Consider the following 21677-nt stretch of genomic DNA (forward strand, 5'->3'; position numbering starts at 1 on the left):
GAGAAGATGTCACCCCTTTTGTCACACTGTTCTGTATCCTTCCCCCTCTTCAGTGTCAGTTCATTTGCAACATCACCCTTGGTCAAGCCACGTATTTAGACTCATGGAAGGGGATACATGCGGGCCTATAAATGATAGGTACACAGCCTAGGTACTGAGTTTAGCTCTCTCCTGGGTCATGCCCTGCCCCAGCCTGGCTCCCTGAATGACCACATACCTCTTCCTAACATCAGTCCACATCCCCATCACCCTGGCCAGAGCGCTTTGTCTGAGCTCGCCTTGTCTGTAACAGAGCTAGGTCATCTTCCATGGGTCACCAGCAATTTCTGGTCTCGAGTGTGCAAGTTCCACATTGCCTGGGGTTGCTGCTCTCTGTCACTCTATCTCCGTATTTCTCTTCATCTCTCTCTGTCTGTCTTTCAGCTGCTTGACTGGAAGACAACACTCCAAACAGCATCCCAAACCAGCCCTTCAACTCACCAAAACTTCCCTCCTAACTTGTTATTACTCTTTTGTTTCTAACTCTTGCATTCTTCCCAAGCATAGGACTTTACACTCTTGTAGGACTGTCCTTCCTATCTGAAGCAAACATCCCCAACCCACATTTGTATATAACATGTGATGATTATAGTATCTAAAATGCATCAGAGCTGACTATGGGGCAGGCACTCTTATTCACAAGAGTGCTTGCAATTGTCAGAAAAATTGTAACACTGAGACAGTACTACCTCCATTTTATAGATATGAACACTGAGGTCAGGGAAGGAAGCAACATGCCATACAGGGCCAGAAAGAGGTACAGTAATCAAAGCCGGAGGTGTTTGACTCAGGAGCCAATACTCTTTTCTCTCTCCCAATATTTCCTTTATGGACACTGAGACCACCATTAACCATCTTCCCCATATGACCATTTAAGAATGACTTAATGGTATGGGGTTCCTTTTGGGGGTGATGAAAATATACTGCAATTAAATAGTGATGATGGTTACATAATTCTGTGAATATACCAAAAAGGATTGAATTGTGCACTTTAAATATACATTTTATGGTATGTGAGTTATATCTCAATAATAATAAAAGTAACCCATTCATACTCCTATACTCTAATGACTCAGCAAAGTTAGAGAGCGAATGTGAATAATTCATCACCTCTGATGGCTTTCCATCACACTCAGAAAAAGTCCAAATGACTTTCAGACATTTAGCAGACTCTGAGGGTGCCCGACCCTTGTCATCCAGCACTTACCCTTCCTGATCACACCTGCCCAGCAGTATCTCACTGTAAACACCTGCCACTCCTCACCTGGGGATTGTGCCTTCTTCAGAAGAGCCAGGAAGTATAAATAAATTTAATCTCAGGCTCCTTAAGGAGCCCGAGATGGGTGGAGGAGTAAGAAGCCCACTTCTCCTCTCCAGAGGAAGCAGGGTGAGATGTGCTACGGACAGCCCCCATGGGATTGAGCCCCACATGGTAGCCCGGTCAATAACACACCCTTAATTGGAATCTTTCCCCTCCCTCTCTCACTTCTCACTCTCCTTACTGTGCCCTCCCAAATAGCTATTTGTATTCAAAACTTCATCTTGTGGTTTTCTTCCAGTGAGACCCAACCTAAGACAAGGCTTTTTTTTTTTTTTTTTTTTGACATAGCTGCCACCTATCTCTTTGACTTTATCTATAATTTGCTTCCTACCTGGCTAGGTTACACCCCTACTGAACTTTTTTCCCTTTCCAACACGCCAAGTTCATTCCTCCCTTAGGTCCTTTCCACTTGCGCTTGGTCCTTTTTGCCCATACTGTTGTACCTTGGTGGCCTCTTCTTGTTTTGTGGCCACAGCTCAAATGTCACCCTCTAAAAGAAATCTTTCTTGAACTCTGCCTAAATAATCTCAGAGCACCATTCCATACCCAACCAGATCTCATCTGTTACTCCAGTGCATCTCCACATAGCAGTACGTGCTGGAAGTTTTTGGTTTGCTCATCTAGCTATACAGTCTCCACCTTTCCCCACCCTCTTCTGTGCCCAGGGAGGCTGATCCTTATGGACTGCAGTAGTGGGTTCCCTGAATCTCAGGCTTCCAGCTGGATTTAGCTGAGGGAGGGCAGTCAGGCAACAGGAGTACGAATCAGAATAATGATGTCCCCAGTCCCCTTCCTGCTGGGCTGCCATGGATTAAGGACATGCTGCTTCTGAAGGTTGGGTTTGAATCAGGTGGTCCTTTCCTTTAAGCCTGGGTCTGGTAACAGCTCCCTGCAATTGCTAGCTCTGGGGTACTGCACCATCCTTCCTTTGTTCACTGTGAACCTACTCACACCTTTATAAATAGTCCTGTATGAAATTCTCCTTAATGATTCGATTTGTGCCATGGGTTTAGTAGCATGTGTGTGTGTGCGTGTGTGTGTGTGTGTGTGTTTGTGTGTGTGTGAGACAGAGAGAGACAGAGACAGACCTAGCTGTTAAAACTCACAATTAAATTGTTTTATTATTTTCAACATTTACATTTCTGTTGTCTAACACCTTCTACAAGAATATAAACCCCACAAAGGGAGACACCTGGTATTCCTTGTTCACAGCATGACTGTATTCTCAGTAGCTGAAACCACGCTAGGCATAGATTAGTCACTTAATAATTTTTTAAAATGTCTAATGTATTTATTTGGAAATTTTTAGCAAAGTAAAGCTGACATGTTGCTAATGGATCAGGTTACCTACATTTCTTGGGGTGACCCTCTTTTTCTAACCCTGTTGCAGCTTCCAGGCAACGAGGTTTTCTGAGTTCATGCTTTTTTTTTTTTTTTTTCTTTCAATCCCTTTGGCCCTGGATGCTGTGACACTGGGTTGCAAATGAGTTTTTCTCTGGCATGGATTCAGCTGTAAACTCCTTCTATTACAGGTTAATAAAACCTAGGAAATTACCTCCGAACAGCCAGAAATACGTTGTGGGAAAATGAGGAGACAGTTGAGAAATAAGGATTTGAGTTTTCAACATTTATGTTGGCTTTCACTCCTAATAAATATTTAAGTTAAATTGAATTTTACTTAACTTGATGACTATTTAACTTTAATAGTCATTGTTTATAGCAGTATTTTCAGCAAATTTTTAGTTAAGACTCTTTGGCTCTTAACCGAAATGCATTATCAGAAAACACCTTTCTCTTTCTACTATAAATTTATAACTGGAAGTTTACTCATGTAATTGTCGTGTGAAGCCAATTTCAGTTGTTTTTCCTTTGTAGAAAAACAGATGGAAAAGAACTCCTTTGCATTTGGAATTTACTTGGTAGGATTTACATCATAGGATTAGTTGGAAATCACGTAGGCAGAATGGTGCCCTTTTCCCAAGACGTCCATGCCCTAATCTTCAGAACCTGTGACTTTCCTTGGCAAAGAATTAAGGCAGATGAAATTAAGGTTGTTAATCAACTCAATTTAAAATAGGAAGATTACCCCGGATTATCCAGGCAGGTCCAATCTAATGACAAAGGTTTTTAAAAGTGGAGGAGAGGGCAGAAGAGGAACCACAGAGAGATGTGATGTGAGAAAGACTCAACCCACCATTGCTGGTTTGAAGATGGAGGAAGGGGCCATGAGCCCAGGAATCCAGGTAGCCTCTAGAAGCTGAAAAAGGCAAGAAATGGGTTCTCCCGAGAGCCTTCAAAGGAAAGCAGTCCTGCTGACACTTTGATTTTAGTGAGACCCACGTCAAACTTCTGACCTCCAGAACTGTAAGATGATAAATCTGTTGTTTGAAGACACCAAGTTTTTGGTAATTTGCTACATCAGCCATAAAAAAACTCCTGTTGAAAGTTAACTGCATTCTCCCCCTAGAGGGGTAGCCATAGTATCTCTCTTCCACACTAGATATCTTTATTTTTGCATGAAATTTCAATCCAGCAAACATGAGCACAGAGTCACTTGGGCACACTTTTAAGTTTCCATTAAGTCATTTATTTTACAAGTATATAGAACATTCCAAGTATTCCCATCAAAATGGGAGGTGCCCATAAATTAAAGTCGATTTAATCTTTCAATTCCCAGCTCTTTTGCAAGAAGCAAAGACGAGAAAAAAAAATGCAAGCACCTAACATTGTGTTGAACATGGAAAGAATATAGACGTGCAGCTCTTCACTTTTTCCACTCAGCAGAGGTGGTGAATTGCAGTACCAGGGGTTGATAGCCATGAATAAGATTAGACCTGAATTGTGAGGGAAATAGTAGACACCTAGAACAGTATGTTATTTTGAAATTTCATTTTCCTACTTCTTGCTTTCCTGCTTCCATGGTGTAAAGGGAGCTTGTGCTTCTTGACATGTTCCAGCTAGCTGAGACGCTCCGAGTGCGCCAAATGACTCAGTCTCTGGACTACTACCAAAGTTTTTTAGGATTGAATCCTGCTCTTATTTTCTAAGGAACAATGTTTAACTGGTCTCTGTGGCATGGTGTCAACTGACATCACCCTTTAATTGCAGATATGTCACGTTAGACTATCCCCAGTATTGAGGGAAGGATCCCAAGGCAAGTTAAACATTAAGATGGAGGCTGTGGGCACATTTTTTCACACTCCTGGTCAAGGGGAGGGCCCATGTCATGAGGATAGGTATATGTTGAGCCCTCTCAATCTGACCCCAAAAATGCTAAAGCAAGTCACATTTATTAAACAGCTATGCAGCCAGCCAGTATGAAAATCCCTCTGGAGGGTACATCATTTTGCATTCATCTATTTTAAGCAACTCTTGTGAATCAGATAGTGCTCAAAACATACCAAGCTCAGTTCACACCAAAAAGTGTTTTTTTTATTTCTCTTTGTGATTATGAATGTATGTACAATGAATTATGAGACTCAAAATAAGTATTCCCATATGATTGCTTAGGGATTTTGAAATTTAATATCTACATGGAAGATGATGAAGTCATCTGCCCAGTGGCCTCTGAGTGAGCAAGGTCCTGTGAAATAGATCCTGCTCAAACTTGTTTTTAGTACCAGGAGACCAGGAGTGAATACAGGGAGAGCTGACCTTTGTACGGGTCCTTTATAGAACTGTTGTCCAGATCTGATGTCACACAAAGTCACTAGTTGGCCCCAACTTCTGTTTTGCATGAAGAACAACACCTGACTTTATTATCTTAAAATGATGAGAGTTAGTGATCTCTCATACTTGTGAGAACTGAGAGAGGGGATCTACTGAAGGACCCCGGGGAGGTCTTACAAGGCTCTCTACTTCCTGGAGAATGAAGCTAACCAACCTGTAGGAGCCTTCAGAGAGGTGTGGAGACAAAAGCGCATCAACAGAAGACTTACTACATTGCTATTGGGGGTCTTTGGATTTTCCTGAAAAGAGAATTTAGTTCTCTGGCTGAGGGGTACACATTTTCCCCCTTTATGGGCAGATATACAGAAGAATGTAGCACAGAAGCCAGCTCCAAGTAGAAAGCCAAGAGGTGAAAATCAAGAAAGAGTTTATGAGCTATACATGGAATTGGGGGTATGGCGAGAATCAGACAGCAAAATGGCAGACCAGGAAGTGTCCATTTCAAGAAGGTTTTCTAAGACATGCACAATGTGCACTGGACTAATTTAAAACAGCCTCTTTACTGTGAGTTTTTTTTTCTCAGTCCTATTCTGATGCCCATGTGTTGTTAGCTCTTTGAGTTTTATGGGTATGGTCTTCTGTTCCTAGTGTTTGACTGGTGAGCTCTGATCACCTGTGTCATCTGCCCCATTGCAGCTCTGCAATGAAGGAGGGAGGGAGCCAGGGATAGCATGGGCATGAAGGAGCAGGGGACAATTGCTTGGATGACAACTGCAGAAGGAATAAAAGTAGAGCAAGGGTCACATATAGCCTTTGTGATGGCCCCTTCAAAACCAGCTAACGTCAGCTTTGTCAGGGTCACCCCCCTGGACTAGGGACACTCCTCATAATCAGGACATCGTTTAAATACATTGGACATCATGTGCTGAGAAGCTTGTCATTCAGTGTCTCCATCAGAAAAATCATTGTCCTTTCCAATATAATAATACTTGATTTCAGGCAAAATACTAGGTACTTTCCATGTACTATTTAATATTTCCCTGACAAGCTCTTTCAAAGAAGCTCAGCAAACAACCCAGTAATTTGGCCAATGCTCTCCTGGATGATCTGGCTTTGTGTCTGTTTCCAAAGATACTGGATAAGGCTAATATGTATATTGTTTAAACTAAGGTCAGGTTTGAAAAGGACCTTGATATTCTAATGCTTGTGTTCTATACTTTTGTCACTCAAGATGACTTCATATTCTAAGGCTAAAAGGAGGTACCAAGACTGACAGGATGATCTCCATAGAGTTCAAATAAATTGGTGAAAGAAAACATAATTGTGATCCTCTCCGATTTAGCTGTGTTTGGTTTCATATAATCTTGCTATCTCCCTTAAGCTTAGGTGTGTTCCAGAAGTTTTCAAAGCATGGTTTTTGTCAGCCTTACCAAGTCGAGGTCTTTGAGTGAGACTCTGTAAATCTAAACTTTCAGCAGACATTCCCAGGAACACCAACTCACTGAAAAGTTTTAAAATCACTGTTCAGGGGGATAACACTTTAACTGCGGAACCAAGGGTCTCTTCCTCCTTCCTTCCCTCCTTCCCTCCTTCTCTCCCTCCCTCCATCCTTTCTCCTTCCTTTCCTCCCTCTTTCTTTTTCCCTCTCCTCTTCTTTTTCCCGTCCCATGCTTTTTATTTCTTTTAAGCTTAATCACTTCGTCTTTTCTCCCATATTTTCTGCCAAAGTTTACTCTTGTCCACATGCCAGTGACAACCAAGATAAGCACAATGAAATCAAATGTATTAAAGGTAGTTAGATTTAATTACATGATGAAAAATGAATTCACCAGGCTTTCTTTCAGGAAGAACAAGTTATTTAGAAAACTTTCTTGGCAAGTACTTGGGATATGAGCTGAGGCCTCTAGGGGCTTGATATGAACAGCAAGGCTCTGTAGGGGGCAAACAGGAATGTGTTTATTGCTCCTGAGCTGAGGAGAGATAGGGAGGTTGAAGCCCAGGAGGTGGGAGAGGACCAGAAAGATCAATTGGGAGGGGCTTATAAACCACGATGTGGCTATTCCCAGCACGCTCTCAAAATTTAAAGTATATCAAAAAGGTTTATAAGATTTACATTAGTGGAGATTTTGAGTCATGCAATGAAAGCTGAATTTTGTATCCAGGTTGGTAGGAGAGAAAAAGAAAATTCAGGGAGGCACAAAGAAGCAAGTGGGAGTGAACCTCAGGAACACACAGATTTCTGGGAAATCCCAGGGAGGGCTTCAGCTTGCTTACCCCAAGCCATGAAATTGGGGTCTAAGCCAAGTTGAAAGATCTCTTAGGAATTGAGTGGCTGCATAATTTGTCAGAAAATCAGGACACTTTTGAGAGTTACAGGGCACGTTTGAAATAATCATTGAAGGACAACAGGCATACACTGGGGAAAATGGCCATTCTCCCTAGAAAGGCCTTTGATATTTTGGGTTCCTAGGAAAAAGGAGAGAAAAGGTTTGTGGAGGCGATTTAGAAGGTTTCTCCTAGACCAGGCTCAGGCTGGTAGGGATACAGATGAAGTGAAAGCAATTTGACAGCAGCTGGAGAAGCGCAGGAAATGAATCACAGATGTCTCCACTTCTGTGAGAAGATTAATTTTCATGTGCTTAGGTAAAAGATGATAGCAAATTAAGTTTTGATAGGAGTTAAAAGATACCCAGGTAAATTACCAACACTGATAAAGAAAAAAAGGATAAAAGAAAGATGGAAGAAAGGGAAGAAGAGAGTAGGAAAATAAGGAAGAAAGGAAAAAAGAAATGAAGGCAGGAAGGCAGGAAGGGAAGGAGGAAGGGAGGGAGGAAGGAAGGAAGGAAGGAAAGAAGGAAGGAAGGAAGGAAGGAAGGAAGGAAGGAAAGAAGGAAGGAAGGAAGGAAGGAAGGAAGGAAAGGAAGGAAGGAAGGAATGTTAGTTTGAGGCTGTTTGTTCCTGGCTGTTTTTCTGGGTAAACTGACTGTAGAATTCAAAACTTTGCTTTGAGTGATGCATCACAGAACTAAGACATGGCTGTCAAACAACTGCTCAACTAAATGGCAGGCAGTGTGGTAATGTAAAAAGAGATGAGGCTTTGAAATCAGGGAAACCTACGCTGCAATCCCATGGAAACAAGACGGTAGTAAAACAGAGTTGGCTGCATGGAAGAAGAGTTTCTCAAGGAGAGTCACAGTTTCCAAAAACACCCTCTCCTTTTGCTTTCTACCACAAATCCATTTTTTAAAAACCCTGTCTATTGTTGCATCATGTAAAGACAGTCAAACAATATCACAAAATTTTCAGGATTTCTTTGCAATGGGTTTCTTTCCACTGTAAGCTTTATGGCACACATAGATTTCAGTGTAGGGGTTACAGAGATTTCTAAGAAGTAGACAATTATTCTCCAAGTAGCTGAAACTGAAGTTCAAGGGAAGATCCTGTGATCTCTTGGTAGGAGAGATGGCACAGATATTGAAGATGCTATATATAGAAAATCATCACCAATAACATCAAAAAGCCCAAAGCATTCAAGCAGGAAAGCCATATCAAATGTCACAAGAGAGAATGTTCCAGGCTTGAGAGGTTAATTTGCAGTTGGACTTCTCACACAGGCAAGTTGATGGAGCACTTTCCTGGGGTATGTTTATCTGGACCAACACAGGGAAGGCTGCTGGTCTAAGTTAGATCACACGTGCAGAGGCCTTGCAATGTACATATGAGGGGGAGGTGGGGAACCATGGGATGGGTAAATCAAGTGAAGACAGGGCCAATGGCCACAGTGGGTCACTACCGAGCAGGGTAACCACTTGTTGAAGCCACCAGACTTGAGCAATAGTGGTATATATGTGTCAGGACTAAAACTGCCTTTCAAGTCCTTGCCTAGGTCTTGTCAAAGCTGGAAGCTCTATCATTTCAGATCTGCAAGCAGTTTTCTGCTAAAAACTACCCCTTTGGAAACATAGTACTCTATTTTCTTGTCTGAGAAAAATTACCTGGATGGGCCCTTTGGTGGTGCACATAGAAAAAACCAGCATTGTCCAGGGTCCTTGGGGAAAACCTATAAGGAGCCATGAAACCGAATACACATTTTTAGAAGAAGTTTGGTAACTTAAAATGGAATGTTTGACTGAGCCATAGCTCTGTTTTCATTGTCAATATTTTGTGGTGGAACAGAAGTGGCGCTTTTTTTTTTTCCCCACTGAGATTCCATTTGCTCTGTGCCTGTGTACCTGGGATGGTCCTTGGTGGTATTAGTGTGTTTCTGTTATAATGTATAAGCAGAAGATGGCTGGTGAATACTCCTGTCATCTTGAAAAGGCATGGTGAAAAACAGAAAGTAGACCATCCTGGGTGAAGACCACCCTAAACCATTGTGTTGATAATCTATGGGCAGAGTTCTTGAACATTTAGTGGCTCAGCTTGGAGAACTGCCTGGATGTCACACAACTACATTCTGATCACCTATTTAGCGTTATGTGTGTATGTGTGGGTGGTGGGTGTGGGCGATGGGGAAGGAGATGTGTTTTCTTGAAGACAATGGAATTCCTCATTGTCTATCATTCAGGATTGAGGTCAATACTAGGACAGAGATAGAAAGCGGTCTTAAACATGATGCAGGAAGCACAGTTTCTGCCCTCTGCATCCCATGGTGAGTAAGCATGGACTCTGGGACTAAGATACGCTTGAGATTATTGCCTAGAGAGAGAAGCTGCTCTCCCTGCATGGAGAAGTTTAGAATGCACACAGTGAGGCAGCTCTGTGAAGACCTCATGAGGAAGTGGGGGTCTAGGCCTAGGGTGGGGGTGTTCTAAACAGACTCACTGTTAGTTGCAAAAATTGATAGATTCTTGTTTCCTTTCATTTACAGCCCCAGATACAGTCAAATATTCCTTAAAAAAAAAAAAAAAAAAAAAAAAAAAAAACCAACTCAACCAAGCAACATCAACAACAAAGTTCTAACTTTATGTAGAGGAGGCTTTGAAGGGAAGGGAGGGAAGGGAGCGCAACTCCCCAAACCTGACCCCCGAGTTCAGCCTCGTGGGATGAGCACCCACCTGAGGAGGGTGAGCAGAGGTCTCAGCAGAGTGCAAGAGAAAGGAGGACAGGGCAGGAGCCACACAGAAGCCACAGAAGGTTTAGGGCACCGCCACTCTCGACACACTAAGGAAGAGAGAGAAACTGGCAAGCGTGGGGAGCTACAGCAGCCGAGCAGGTGAGGTGTTGTCATTCACATCCAATCTCTAGCTCGGTGACCTCATTTGGACTTCTAAGTTGCTGCAGTTAATGCAATATACAAATTACAGCAACAACCATCGTGATGATGTAAAATAATGATATGATAACAGTAATACCATGATTGCCGTCTTTCAAACAAAAAACAAAAGACGTACTGCTCATAAAATCTTGAACAATTGTAAAATGCTTTTCTCACTCTTCCCCTCCTATCTTTCTGAGCTGACTGTTCCCTATAAATGAGTCATTTCAATAGGAATGTTAATGTATTTGACATGTGTCAACATCACCCTGAAAAAAAGAAGATGTTGGATTGTTTTACTGGCTCACACAGTGCAAAGAGAACTGACAGTGTGTGTTTGTCTGGGCCTTACACTTATGAGGCATATACAAATCTAGCATCTCATGGAATCCTTCTGTCAGCCCAGGAATCCACTCACCACCTACGTTCCAGCTGTCTCTCCTTCGAGTTAAAAATGTGCTCTTCATAGACTTGGTGTTCTTTCTTCAGAAACATTGATGGAGACTTTACTGTATGTACTAGGTATTGACAATATGAGAATAAAGTATCTACCACAACATGTGAAGATAGTAATATAGAGACAACACACGCTAATGCACTTGAAAATGTACTCTGCTTGGCTGGGCACGGTGGCTCACGCCTGTAGTCCCAGCACTTTGGGAGGCCAAGACGGGTGGACCACGAGGTCAGGAGTTCAAGACCAGCCTGGCCAAGATAGTGAAATCATGTCTCTACTAAAAATACAAAAATTAGCCAGGCGTGGTAGCGGGCTCCTGTAATCTCAGCCACTCAGGGGGCTGAGGCAGGAGAATTGCTTTAACTCGGGAGGTGGAAGTTGCAGTGAGCCAAGATCATGCCATTGCACTCCAGCCTGGGCCACAGAGTGAGACTCCATCTCAAAAAAAAAAAAAAGAAATATACTTTGCTCTTAGGTAACTTTGCTTTTAGGTAACAAGTATAAAATTTACATATAATGGCATTGGTCACATACGTGTGCTGGCTGTATACTGACTATTTTTAGACCTATTTCTTGGGAATACTGAATCCTGAAAACTATATTTCCCCCATTCCTTTAGGAACGGGCTCCTGATTGGCTTTAGCCAATGGGAACCAATGGTTAGAGTGGGAAGGCGAGAGAAAGAGAGTAGCCAGGATATTTTTCCTTTTCTTGTTATGCTCTGATCAGCATCTCCAGCAAATGCTTGTCTCTCCTCCAGAATTCCAGCTCTACCCAGAAAGCCTCTGTCATCCATGCTACTGCCACACAGCTCTGGCTTTTGAGTTTTGAGAAAGCCACATCCTTTTGTCTCTCCAGCCCTAGAAGAATCTAGTTGCTGCAAACCTGTGGGTTGCTTCCTCATACCCTTTAATGTCTTTGTACCTTATGATATGGTTTCCCATACTGAATGTTTGCCATTGAGCTCTTAAGCTTTGATTTTTCTTTCTGGCTGGAACATAACTGATCTAGAACATCTAGAACATTCCAAACAGCAATACACATGTAGGAGTGAAACGTCAGTGTGCTGTTATCTAACCGGCTGGTGCCTCTTCAGTTTGTTTCTTGGTGGCCTGAAAAATATTCTGAAAATTGCATGGACCTATAGGTATTGTTTCACTCAAGCCTTCTGGGTGTGAGTTTTCTAATAATATTGTTGGCATACGTATGAGTGATTCTTGATATAAACAACAACAACAAAAACAAACTGGGGGATATACAGTCTGAAGGTTGGAGGTAGCTGAGAAAAAGTTTTCCAGATGATTCTGAACTTTGGTGGGGAGAAGCTTGTTGAAACCAAAAAGAGATGGCAAATCTCAGCAGAGTAATTGGCTTCTCTCTTAGATCACCCCATGGGCTTTATCCAGCTGGGGTATTTTTTCTTCTTTCATAAAACAGGCTATTTTGCTCCCAAGTCACATGGAAGCTTGGTTAAGATGCCTGGATTTCATGTTCCCTTGTTCACCAGACTTGTTATATTTGAAAGAGAATTTGGTCTTGTCCTTGAGGACTTGGCTAAAGAAGATACGAGGCCTGGCTTTTCTGGAACTTCCAGACAAGTTGCACAAAGGCAGTAATGACTCCTAGGTTGAAAGGATAGGAGGCTGCAGGTCTCAGTGTGATTGCGCTGGGTGACCGGGACACACACACACACGGTCTACTGTGCCCAAAGAAACAGTAAGGTGAAATCAATCAAGGCTCCATGGTGAAGACTTGAGTTTCTCAGGTGCTAGCAGGAGTGAGACAGACTCAAACTTGGCCAAGAAAATTAGCAATGGGCGTACCTCATAAAACATTTAAGTTCAGGCTCATCTCAATTAAGCCTCCCAGAGCCTCAGGTGTTTGTCCAAAGCTTACCTGGGCCTGAACTCCTGGAACCAAGCAAGTTTGCTGGGGCCTGCAAGAACATGCTTCCCCATGAGAAACTTGGCAGTAGGAACCCCCTGTCCTCATTCTCATACCCAGTCTAAAAAGAACCATGTGAAAACTATGAAAAGTAGGTTTCAAACATTTCTAAGCTATGAAAAATCTGGATTTAATTTTAACCAGCTATATCCAAGTCTGGTGTAAAAACTCAAAAGTTATCTCTCTGTCCCAGGTGAAGCTGTTACCTCTACAATATGGAATCATAATCTCTCCATTGGACAAACAATCAGTGATGGGCATTGCCTAAAATGTTGTCCTCTCTTTCCTGAACTCTGGGCTGAAAACTGGATTGGTGTAAGCTAGATTTGGGGGTCAGATCCGGTCAAATGAAGTTAGTTTCCTCTTACTTCCTACAGTCATTAAAAGCCTTTATCTAAGATTTTTAGTAACAATGATAATGACAATAATAATTGACATTAATGGAACCCTTACTCTATGCTGGGCATCATGCTAAGCATTTTACAAGTGATTATCTCGTTTTATCCTTACAGCTACACTATGGGTGGGTACTGTGATTATCTACCTACATGGTAGAGACAAGAGATACAGGTTCTGGGAGGCTACATTACTTGTCTGAATTCACTCAGTTATTAAATGGCAGGAATTAAACTTGGGTCTGTGGTTCCAGAGCTCATGCTTCTAAGCACTTTGCTGGGTGAGTCTCTGCTGAGATACTCTTCATGAGAAGGAACACAGCTATCTAAATAAATTATTCTGTTAATAAGATAATGGGCATGAAAATGCTGTGAGAACTGCAAAGTCTCTTAAAGGTTAAGAATTAATTATTACAAGGAAATTCTACAGTGTGGTAGGAACACCAGAAAAAGGAAACTGGAAAGGATATTGATCATGAAATTAAAAGACTCGTATCTCAGAAGCCTATCAGTGTAATGATTATGAATTTGTAAAACTTAAGTATTCAAGGCCTGGAAGGAAGAAATATGGTGAAACAGGGAAAAAGATTAATTTGTGGGGAGGTATGAAAATGAGGATAAATCTTTCTTTCTTTGATTCCGATTTCAGTGAGATCATTTGTACAAATCTTAAAACCAAAGCACAGACTGTACGAATCCATGTTGAACACTGGACTTTCAGGACTACTGTACGGCTAACCACAGCCCTGCAAGGCCAGGCTCAGCATGTCACAGTTTTGCCACTGAACAGGAGTCTTCGGAAAGATCGCAAACACTACATGGAAAATGACTATATTCTTTCTGCAAGGCCACTCTCTTAGACATCACCCTAACAAAAAGAATTATGGGTTGGAAGAGGAGAAAGGATGCAAAGTTTGTGCCTTGACCTAAAAAAGGTCATATGCACCTCTACTGATTCTTGGAAACATTAGCTGCAGTGGATCTCAAATTCTACTGTGCATAAGAATGACCTGGTGACCCTCTAAAAGTGTAGATTTTCTGGTTTCACCCCTAGACCATGTGACTCAGATGTCCAGTGAGGCCAGGAACTCCTCATTGTTAACTTGTGCCCTATTTTAACAAGCCCTGCTGGGAGTTGGGATGTTGGTGGTCTGCACAGCACACTGAAATAGAGGAATTCCCTACTCAAAGACCCCTTTATGTCCTGATTACAATCTGCAATGAGATTATAGAATCATTAAATCACGATTAAGCCAATGTGGAGACTGATATTTGTTGTATGAAACTATTACTGATTGGGTTTGTTCTTAGAAAACTAGACTTCCAGGGCCGGGTGCGGTGGCTCAAGCCTGTAATCCCAGCACTTTGGGAGGCCGAGATGGGCAGATCACGAGGTCAGGAGATCGAGACCATCCTGGCTAAAGTGGTGAAACTCCGTCTCTACTAAAAAAAAAAAAAAATACAAAAAAAAACTAGCCGGGCGAGGTGGCAGGCGCCTGTAGTCCCAGCTACTCGGGAGGCTGAGGCAGGAGAATGGCGTAAACCCGGGAGGCGGAGCTTGCAGTGAGGTGAGATCCAGCCACTGCACTCCAGCCTGGGCGACAGAGCGAGACCCCGTCTCAAAAAAAAAAAAAAAGAGAAAAGAAAACTAGACTTCCAGAACCGTGGCCAGGGTGAATTTGGGGCAGACCCTAAACCCAGCCCTATGCAAGAACTTTTATCTATAATCTCATTTCATACTTAAAATAACTTAGGGAGATTAATGTTACTTTGCAGGTGAGGGAACTAAGGATTAGGACAGCAGTTTAAATACCTTCAATGAGGTCACGTGGCTAAGAAGTACTGAAATCAGGATTCTAAATCAACATACATATTTGACCCTTTTCAGTATACCATGCAACATCTAAACTCCTGTCTTCAAGCAAAACATGTCACGGGTCGATTGTGATTGGAGCAACTGTAATTCAGGGGAGAACTTGGACATTATGGATGAATTGATTAAATTCACATTGCCGCAGTCCGCCCTTGGTACCTACTGCTCTTACACTGGGAATTTATATGCTAAGGACTTAATCTTTTTCCAAGTGGAATCCCCGGGTTCAGAGCCTCTACTCTGGGATCATCCATGCTATCTTTCTACTGCTGGGGTAGCCTCTTCCTCTACTTCCCCATTTGGGACTGAAACTGATGGCTGTCATTGACTAGCCCCCATGACAAAGGATAAGCTTAATATATCCTGTATCCTGGTCTTGACTTTGTCATGATTATAAAAATGGGGAAAGCTTACCCTTTCTGCAATTATAATTATTCTTTTAAAATATTTTAAGAATATTTAACTTTTATGATGACAAAAAGGGCAAACAGTGAAACATAGCAAATAAACCACTAAATACATAGTATGTCAAGTAGTAAACATTGGTGTGGAGAGGAATAAGCAGGGCAAGAAAGATAAGGAGGGGAGAAAAACTAATGTGTATGTTACATATATATATATATAAGTTATACACGCATATATATCAATCCATATTAATATGTAGATACTCTGGAAAACATTGAACACCTTTTAAAAATATTACTGCTAGTTCTACTACATACAGATAAACAATGTTAACAGTTTGGTCTATTTCCTTTTGGGTTTTTTTCCTCTATATTAAATTGGGATTACATCCAATTCGCTTTCATAAGGTAAGCTGCATTTTTTTACCTAGCATGTCATAATCATTCTCCCATGTCATTAAGATTGCTTTGAAAACATGATTTTATATTTAAAGGTTTGCTAAGTACCATTGTAGGAAGGCACTGAAATTGATTAAGTCATTTCCTCTGTTATTGGACATTTAGATTATTTCTCATTTTTTCACCCACATAAATATCCCACGGATGTACTTTCTTATGTATAAATCTTTATGTGTATATCTAAACATTTTCTTGGAATAAATCTGTGTTTTTGAGTTTGTTCCCCCAGGTTCTTGATGTTATTTGCCCAGTTGTCCCCTAGAAACAGGGTGAAAACTCTGCAATTCAGTGATCTTGCCACTCCAGGGCCAGCAGATCCTTTTATAAGCTCTCCAAATAGTTCTGTTCTGGGCTTTCATTGAACTGATCCAATCTGGTCTAGTTCTCCCAGGTCCAAGAATACCTACATGCCACTTCCCAGAGTGATGCTCCCAATGACCCTTCCCATCCACACCCTGGAGTGGAATATCTCTTCCCACAGGGGTGCCTTTCCTAGAGACTGGAGGGGCAACCTTCGTCCCTTCCCCTGTGTTTTGCTTGAGTGAGTCATAATCTATTCCTGGCCTCTCAGAGCCCCCCTCCAGGATGCTGTAATCACAGCACTAACCTGTGTTCACATTTCCCATTATTGAGCAGAAATTCCCCTGTGCCTCCACACAGCCTGGCTGTTTCCTAATGACCCCAGCTCCCAACTTCTAATGGCCCCATCCTCATTTCTCCCAAGAGCCAGCTCTTTCTGCTAGTGTTTTAAGAATCCTGATCCAGACGAAAATCCTCCCATGATGTCCATCTGGTCAAATTGAAGGTGATGTAAGCAATGAGACAGAGAGACGGGTGTGTCTGCATCGATAGGACAGAGGAACCTCCCAGGACTATCCATCTTCTGTCTCCTCCAGTGACATCCAACTGCCCTTCTCCTAGTCTGGGATTTGGGGATGACAGACAACATCCCTAATTGCCAGTGCCACACTATAGAGACGGGGTGGGTGCTGGGCTCTGAGCATAGCCCCCGCTTCCAGCCCTCATAACGACCTCCTGGAGATGCTGCTTCTTTCTTAGTGCGCAAATCCTACTCAGAAAGTGGATGTTCCCCTTTGCACTTAATCATGTGGGAGATTTAACCCTTGGAGGAAATGGTAGCAGGGACAGCAGAGACTTTTGTGGATGTGGATCTGTTCCAGGGTTGAAGCTGTTTGTTCTATCTCAAGGAGAAGGCCCTCATCCACTCTTGACCTCAACTGCAGTTTCCTCAAAATGGATAAAATGCTGTGCTGATGTAGAGAACGGCGATCAGAAGTGATTACAAAGCATGCCGCAAGCACAAACATAATGATTGTTTTAAAAAAGGAAAATGTTATCAGCACTGGACAATGCAAGCATCTCCTCTATTTTTTTTTTTTTTTTTGGTTCCTATGAAGCCACCTGGGGATCAAGTTTTCCATTTCTCCCTTCCTTGATTAGGGTGGGATAAGGTTCACATGCTTCCATGACCAACTGCCAAGTACATGGGTTTTATGTTAGGCAACTATTTCTGGGAAGAGATGGGTAGATGGTGAGGGAGAGAAAGTAGAAAAAATGGTTTTCAGTTGCACACTCAAGAAGTTACCTCTGAACTTCGATGTAATAGTTAACCAGTAATTAAATTATTAAAACAAAAATAGCCTTCTCTCCAAATCCCCAAGAAACTGCTAAAGAGTAAACTAGAGCTCTTGTAATGACGGTAGCACAAAACGGCAGCAGGACACTCCAGAGAGATGCGGGTCAGGAAAGCTGCCTGCTGAAACTCCTGGTCACCTGGATGTTGAGCTGCTTCTAGCACTCCTGCCTCAATCAGGTTTAAGGAGAAAGTCATGTGTTAGCTCAAAAAATCTGATGATGTTCTCACTTGGTTCCAGGAATTCTGATAGAGCCTGGAGGTTCGGAGGTGAGTAAGCTAGAGAAAGTTCCTCGTTTCATGGAAATTTCGTTCTAATGGAGTAAAGGAAGATCATCAACTGGTAAACAAGCCAACAGACACCATAATCTCACAGCCTGATAGCTACTTGAAAAAAATTAATAAAGGTCATAAAATGTCAACGTTGTTAGCAAAGGACTGAGAGTAAAGTCTGCTTCTCTGCCTTCCATTCCATTCTCAGGAACCAAAGACAAATTTTTGAAGGGAAAATGTGATTATGCATAATCACTGGACTTTGGCATTTCATTACTGGCCCTTTAAATATCATCTTCTTTCCTCCACGAAACTGCGCATATCGTAAAAGTGGAGACAGGGCCGCTTTTTCACTTCACCCCCTCACTGTTGCACATAGTCGGAGCGCAGTAAATATTTGTTGGATGGATGGATGAATTAAAAGAGGATCTATTTGGTAGTGGTGGAAGGGACTGCTGTGACTGATACTTAAGACAGGTGCGAGCCAGTTGGTGTCTATCGAGGGAGCACCCAACTGGAGAAGCAACATGAAGCAGAACATAGGTTGCCTGTGGAGTTAGGAAACTGACTCTAGGTTTGGCTCATCATTGGCTCCAAATATGTCAACTTCACGGCCCTTTCTGCTGCAACCCCGGCATAGGAGTGTGGATAGGTAAACCTCAGAGCAGCAATTTGATGGTATTAGGCCTAGAAGGATTTCCATTGTTAGGCCATTGAGAAGAACGGTCAATTCAATGACTTAATATTGCCATTTAGAATCCCAAGAATGCAGGAGAGATTGTAGGGTCAAGAGGAGATGAGCCTAGCCCTCAGGGGTTCTTAAACACTTAGATTATGGTGTTTATGAAGCTTCTCTAAGTTCTTCCTTTATTTGCAGAATTGGCATAATCACCAAGTAATGAGCTTTGCTGTTAGTACACCTGATTCTGTTTATGCCCATTACCTTTGCTTAAACATTATATCCACATCATTCCTAAAACGGTTATGTTTCCTGTTTAAGTCAATTGGAAGTCTGAAGGCTAAAAGCTTGTTTGAAAAATCAAAGATCTGAAAGTCAAACTGGCTTCATCAGTGAATTTCCTAAGAGAAGAGAGATTCAACTTCAGGCTGGACATGTCAAGGATGTTAAAGATCAAACACTGGCAAATAATTGAAAAAAAAAAATGTTTGTATGAAATGCTGCCTGAACCTGACATTTTGTGAGCCTGTGACACAAAACATTCATTTGGTGAGCTGTCAAAGAAGACTTTATCCTCATGCATCCATGACAAATACTTGGGATGAGGATCCAGGGGATTTTCTAGTCCTTGGTTTTCTCATCTGTGAAAAGGGGTTGAAAAATCCTATCTTCCAGAATTGTTGTAAGGCTTCCAAGGAGTAATACTTAGGAAATACCAGGTTCCTAGTCAGCACTTAATAAATCTCAGTTAAATTTGAATCTGAACTCTTTCAATACAGGGGCACTGAAAGTTTAGCATTTCTCAATAATATAAGCTACCCTGAGCCAAGGCAAAAATCAGTAGGACTCCAACGTTCCCACTCCCTGATTATGGAAGCAGTGAAAAATGTGTTGATTTTATCCTTTTGGTGAGTTGTACACCCACCTAGTAAGACCAGGCCTAAACATATGGTCCCAATTTCTTGTCTCAAGGGAAAGACCAGTGTTCTTAGAGAAGCTAATTTTTACCAGTCTCTGTAAAAAGCAATTTCCCATCCATGGAAAGTGGATTGGCCTGAACAGGCTCTGTTAACTGTGCTCAAGGCAGATGCCAAGCCCAGCAGAGGGCATTTGGCTGTGCTAGCTCTACTTCTATCCACTCTCGTCTCTAACCTCTACCCTCTGTCTATCTATGAGACCTCACAGGTCTGTTCCTCTATGAAGCCTGTCTTGATCGCTCTAATTGGGTTTAAGTCCCGTTAGCACACGTTGTCACTGTGTCATGAACATACATCCTTGTGGTAGTGTTAAGTTTGGATTTGTGAAGGTTTGGGTAATACTATTTCTCCCACTTGACTGTAAGCCCCGTCTGTGTTGGCTCCCTCTATCCCAGTGCCTAGCAGAGGGGCAGAACACACTCCACAGGAATACTTGTGGAAAGGAGAAAGAATGCTTGAGAGGCTGTTGGCTGAAAAGAAAACTGAAAGCAGTAGAGACCAACCATTGTGTGGATAGGCGTCTCACCGCACCGGGCAAAGCCAGGCAAACAGAGGGAGTGGAGGGCTACAACAGGAGGGATTTAGGGCAGTGTTCGGGAAGAAAGCTGCTTTGCAAACATCCTTTACAATTCAGGGCTGCCTCAAGAGTTACAGTGGGATCCTAGGGAAAACAGCCAGCAATTATATCAGCCTCTGCAAACACAATAATCTGCTTTGCTCCAATCCCGATTTTTATTTTCCATAGGTTTTAAAGAAAAGTTAGAAGATAAACTTTACGGAGAAAGATTATAAGCAGGGTTCTGGCTAGGCTTTTTAAGCTAGGGGGATTTAAGGAAAGGAGACAGTACTATCTCTCTGAGACCAAGTGAGTCTCTGGGGATGGGTGGAGCCGAAAACCTCTCACTTGCTGGGCGATACTGTCTTGTGTTGACGTTCAAAAACATCCCCTTTAAGTTATCAAAGGAACCATCTTTTAGGGACTGTCTGTTAGGGTAGGAGGTGGGCACGCCAAGGTCTTCTCCTGCTTCGAAGGAAAGAAGGAAGCTAGCTGGGGCCTTTCTGCTGAGCGTGTTAGACAACAGCACAGTTGAGTACAGACACGTTTCCCTTGAATGCCAGGCTCAGAGCAAGGGTGAGGGTGGCACACAGGCATCTGCTAAGCTGAAAAAAGTCATGCCAGCAGGGGCTTCTTCACCAGCCAACCCTGCTCCTAGCTGGCAGGCCACTTCCCAGGCAGTTTCCAAACAAAAAAACAGAAGAGATTTCATTTCTCACTTCAATTATTTTTTTTTTTGGCTTCTGCATTCCCAGTCCCTACATTCTGAATAAACAACCTTTTGTTGTAAATGGATAACTTGTAAGCCATAGGCACTCAGGGAGGGCAGAGAAGCTAGCTAAGGTGTGGGGAGGGGGAGGGGAAATCTGTGCTCCAGGACTGGGCCTGCCTACTGTGTTGTTATGTGACTGGAATACATGTGTCTCCACGTCTGTCTCCGCGTACTCACCTGGAAAGAGGGATAATTTTGCACGCCATCTTGACAGCCACAGTGGTGAAGCCATACAAGATGAATTAGAAGAAGGCACCTTGAAAAAAAGAAAAAAGGAAACTGTGTAAGAAAAAAAAAACCCACACACTTTGTGAAATATGCTCCACTTGATAATTCTTCATAAAATTAGAATCACAGTGACTTCCAGTATGCAGTTGAGTTTACATGAAGTCTGAAGTCACTTGTTAAAGAAATGCTTTTACAGGCTTGCTTCACCGGGCAGAGAACTGGCTCTACTGTCTCACAGATGTGGGACGTGACCAGCTTCGATCAGAGTGGCCTTGATCCAGTTACTTTTCCTCTGTGAGTTGTAGTTCCCACATTAGTTGAGGAGAGGCTGCTGAGGTGGATGTGTGTTGCAGGATGAAGATAAAATGTTCCCCAAAGATACAGAACACATATCTTTTCTACTCATTCCTGGATTCTTGAGGAAGATCCAGTTAAAATGCAAGTGTTAAATACAGTGATGGGGCCGGATGGGCCTAGGGTGATAAACATGCTTATTCTGAGAACTGGTAGTTATGCATAGGACTGTATGGGGCTGGCGTAGCCCCAGCGGCATAGGTTCTACTGAGACCTATCCCCAGATGGGAGCCATAAGCACATGGGCAATTGTACAGCCATGCAACCACACCAGTAAGTGGGTAGAACCAAGAGCTCCAAAGCTACACAGAGAGGTTCCATTCCTGCTTCTGCCTCCCCTGCTCAGTGCCTCTGTTCACCCATGGG

At 42.5% G+C, this 21677-nt stretch overlaps 1 long non-coding RNA gene across 3 annotated transcripts in view; it reads right to left on the reverse strand.

Annotated features, from left to right (window-relative positions):
- The window catches only part of LOC106995092 (uncharacterized), a 91471-nt gene that overhangs the window by 68984 nt on the left and 810 nt on the right, over nt 1–21677 (reverse strand). For all 3 annotated transcript variants that reach the window (XR_013412218.1, XR_013412219.1, XR_013412217.1), the window contains exon 2: nt 20907–20985. This is a non-coding gene — a long non-coding RNA (uncharacterized LOC106995092). The remainder of the gene's footprint in view (nt 1–20906; nt 20986–21677) is intronic.

Source organism: Macaca mulatta, chromosome 20 (assembly GCF_049350105.2).
Source record: "Macaca mulatta isolate MMU2019108-1 chromosome 20, T2T-MMU8v2.0, whole genome shotgun sequence".
NCBI classification, from domain to species: domain Eukaryota; kingdom Metazoa; phylum Chordata; class Mammalia; order Primates; family Cercopithecidae; genus Macaca; species Macaca mulatta.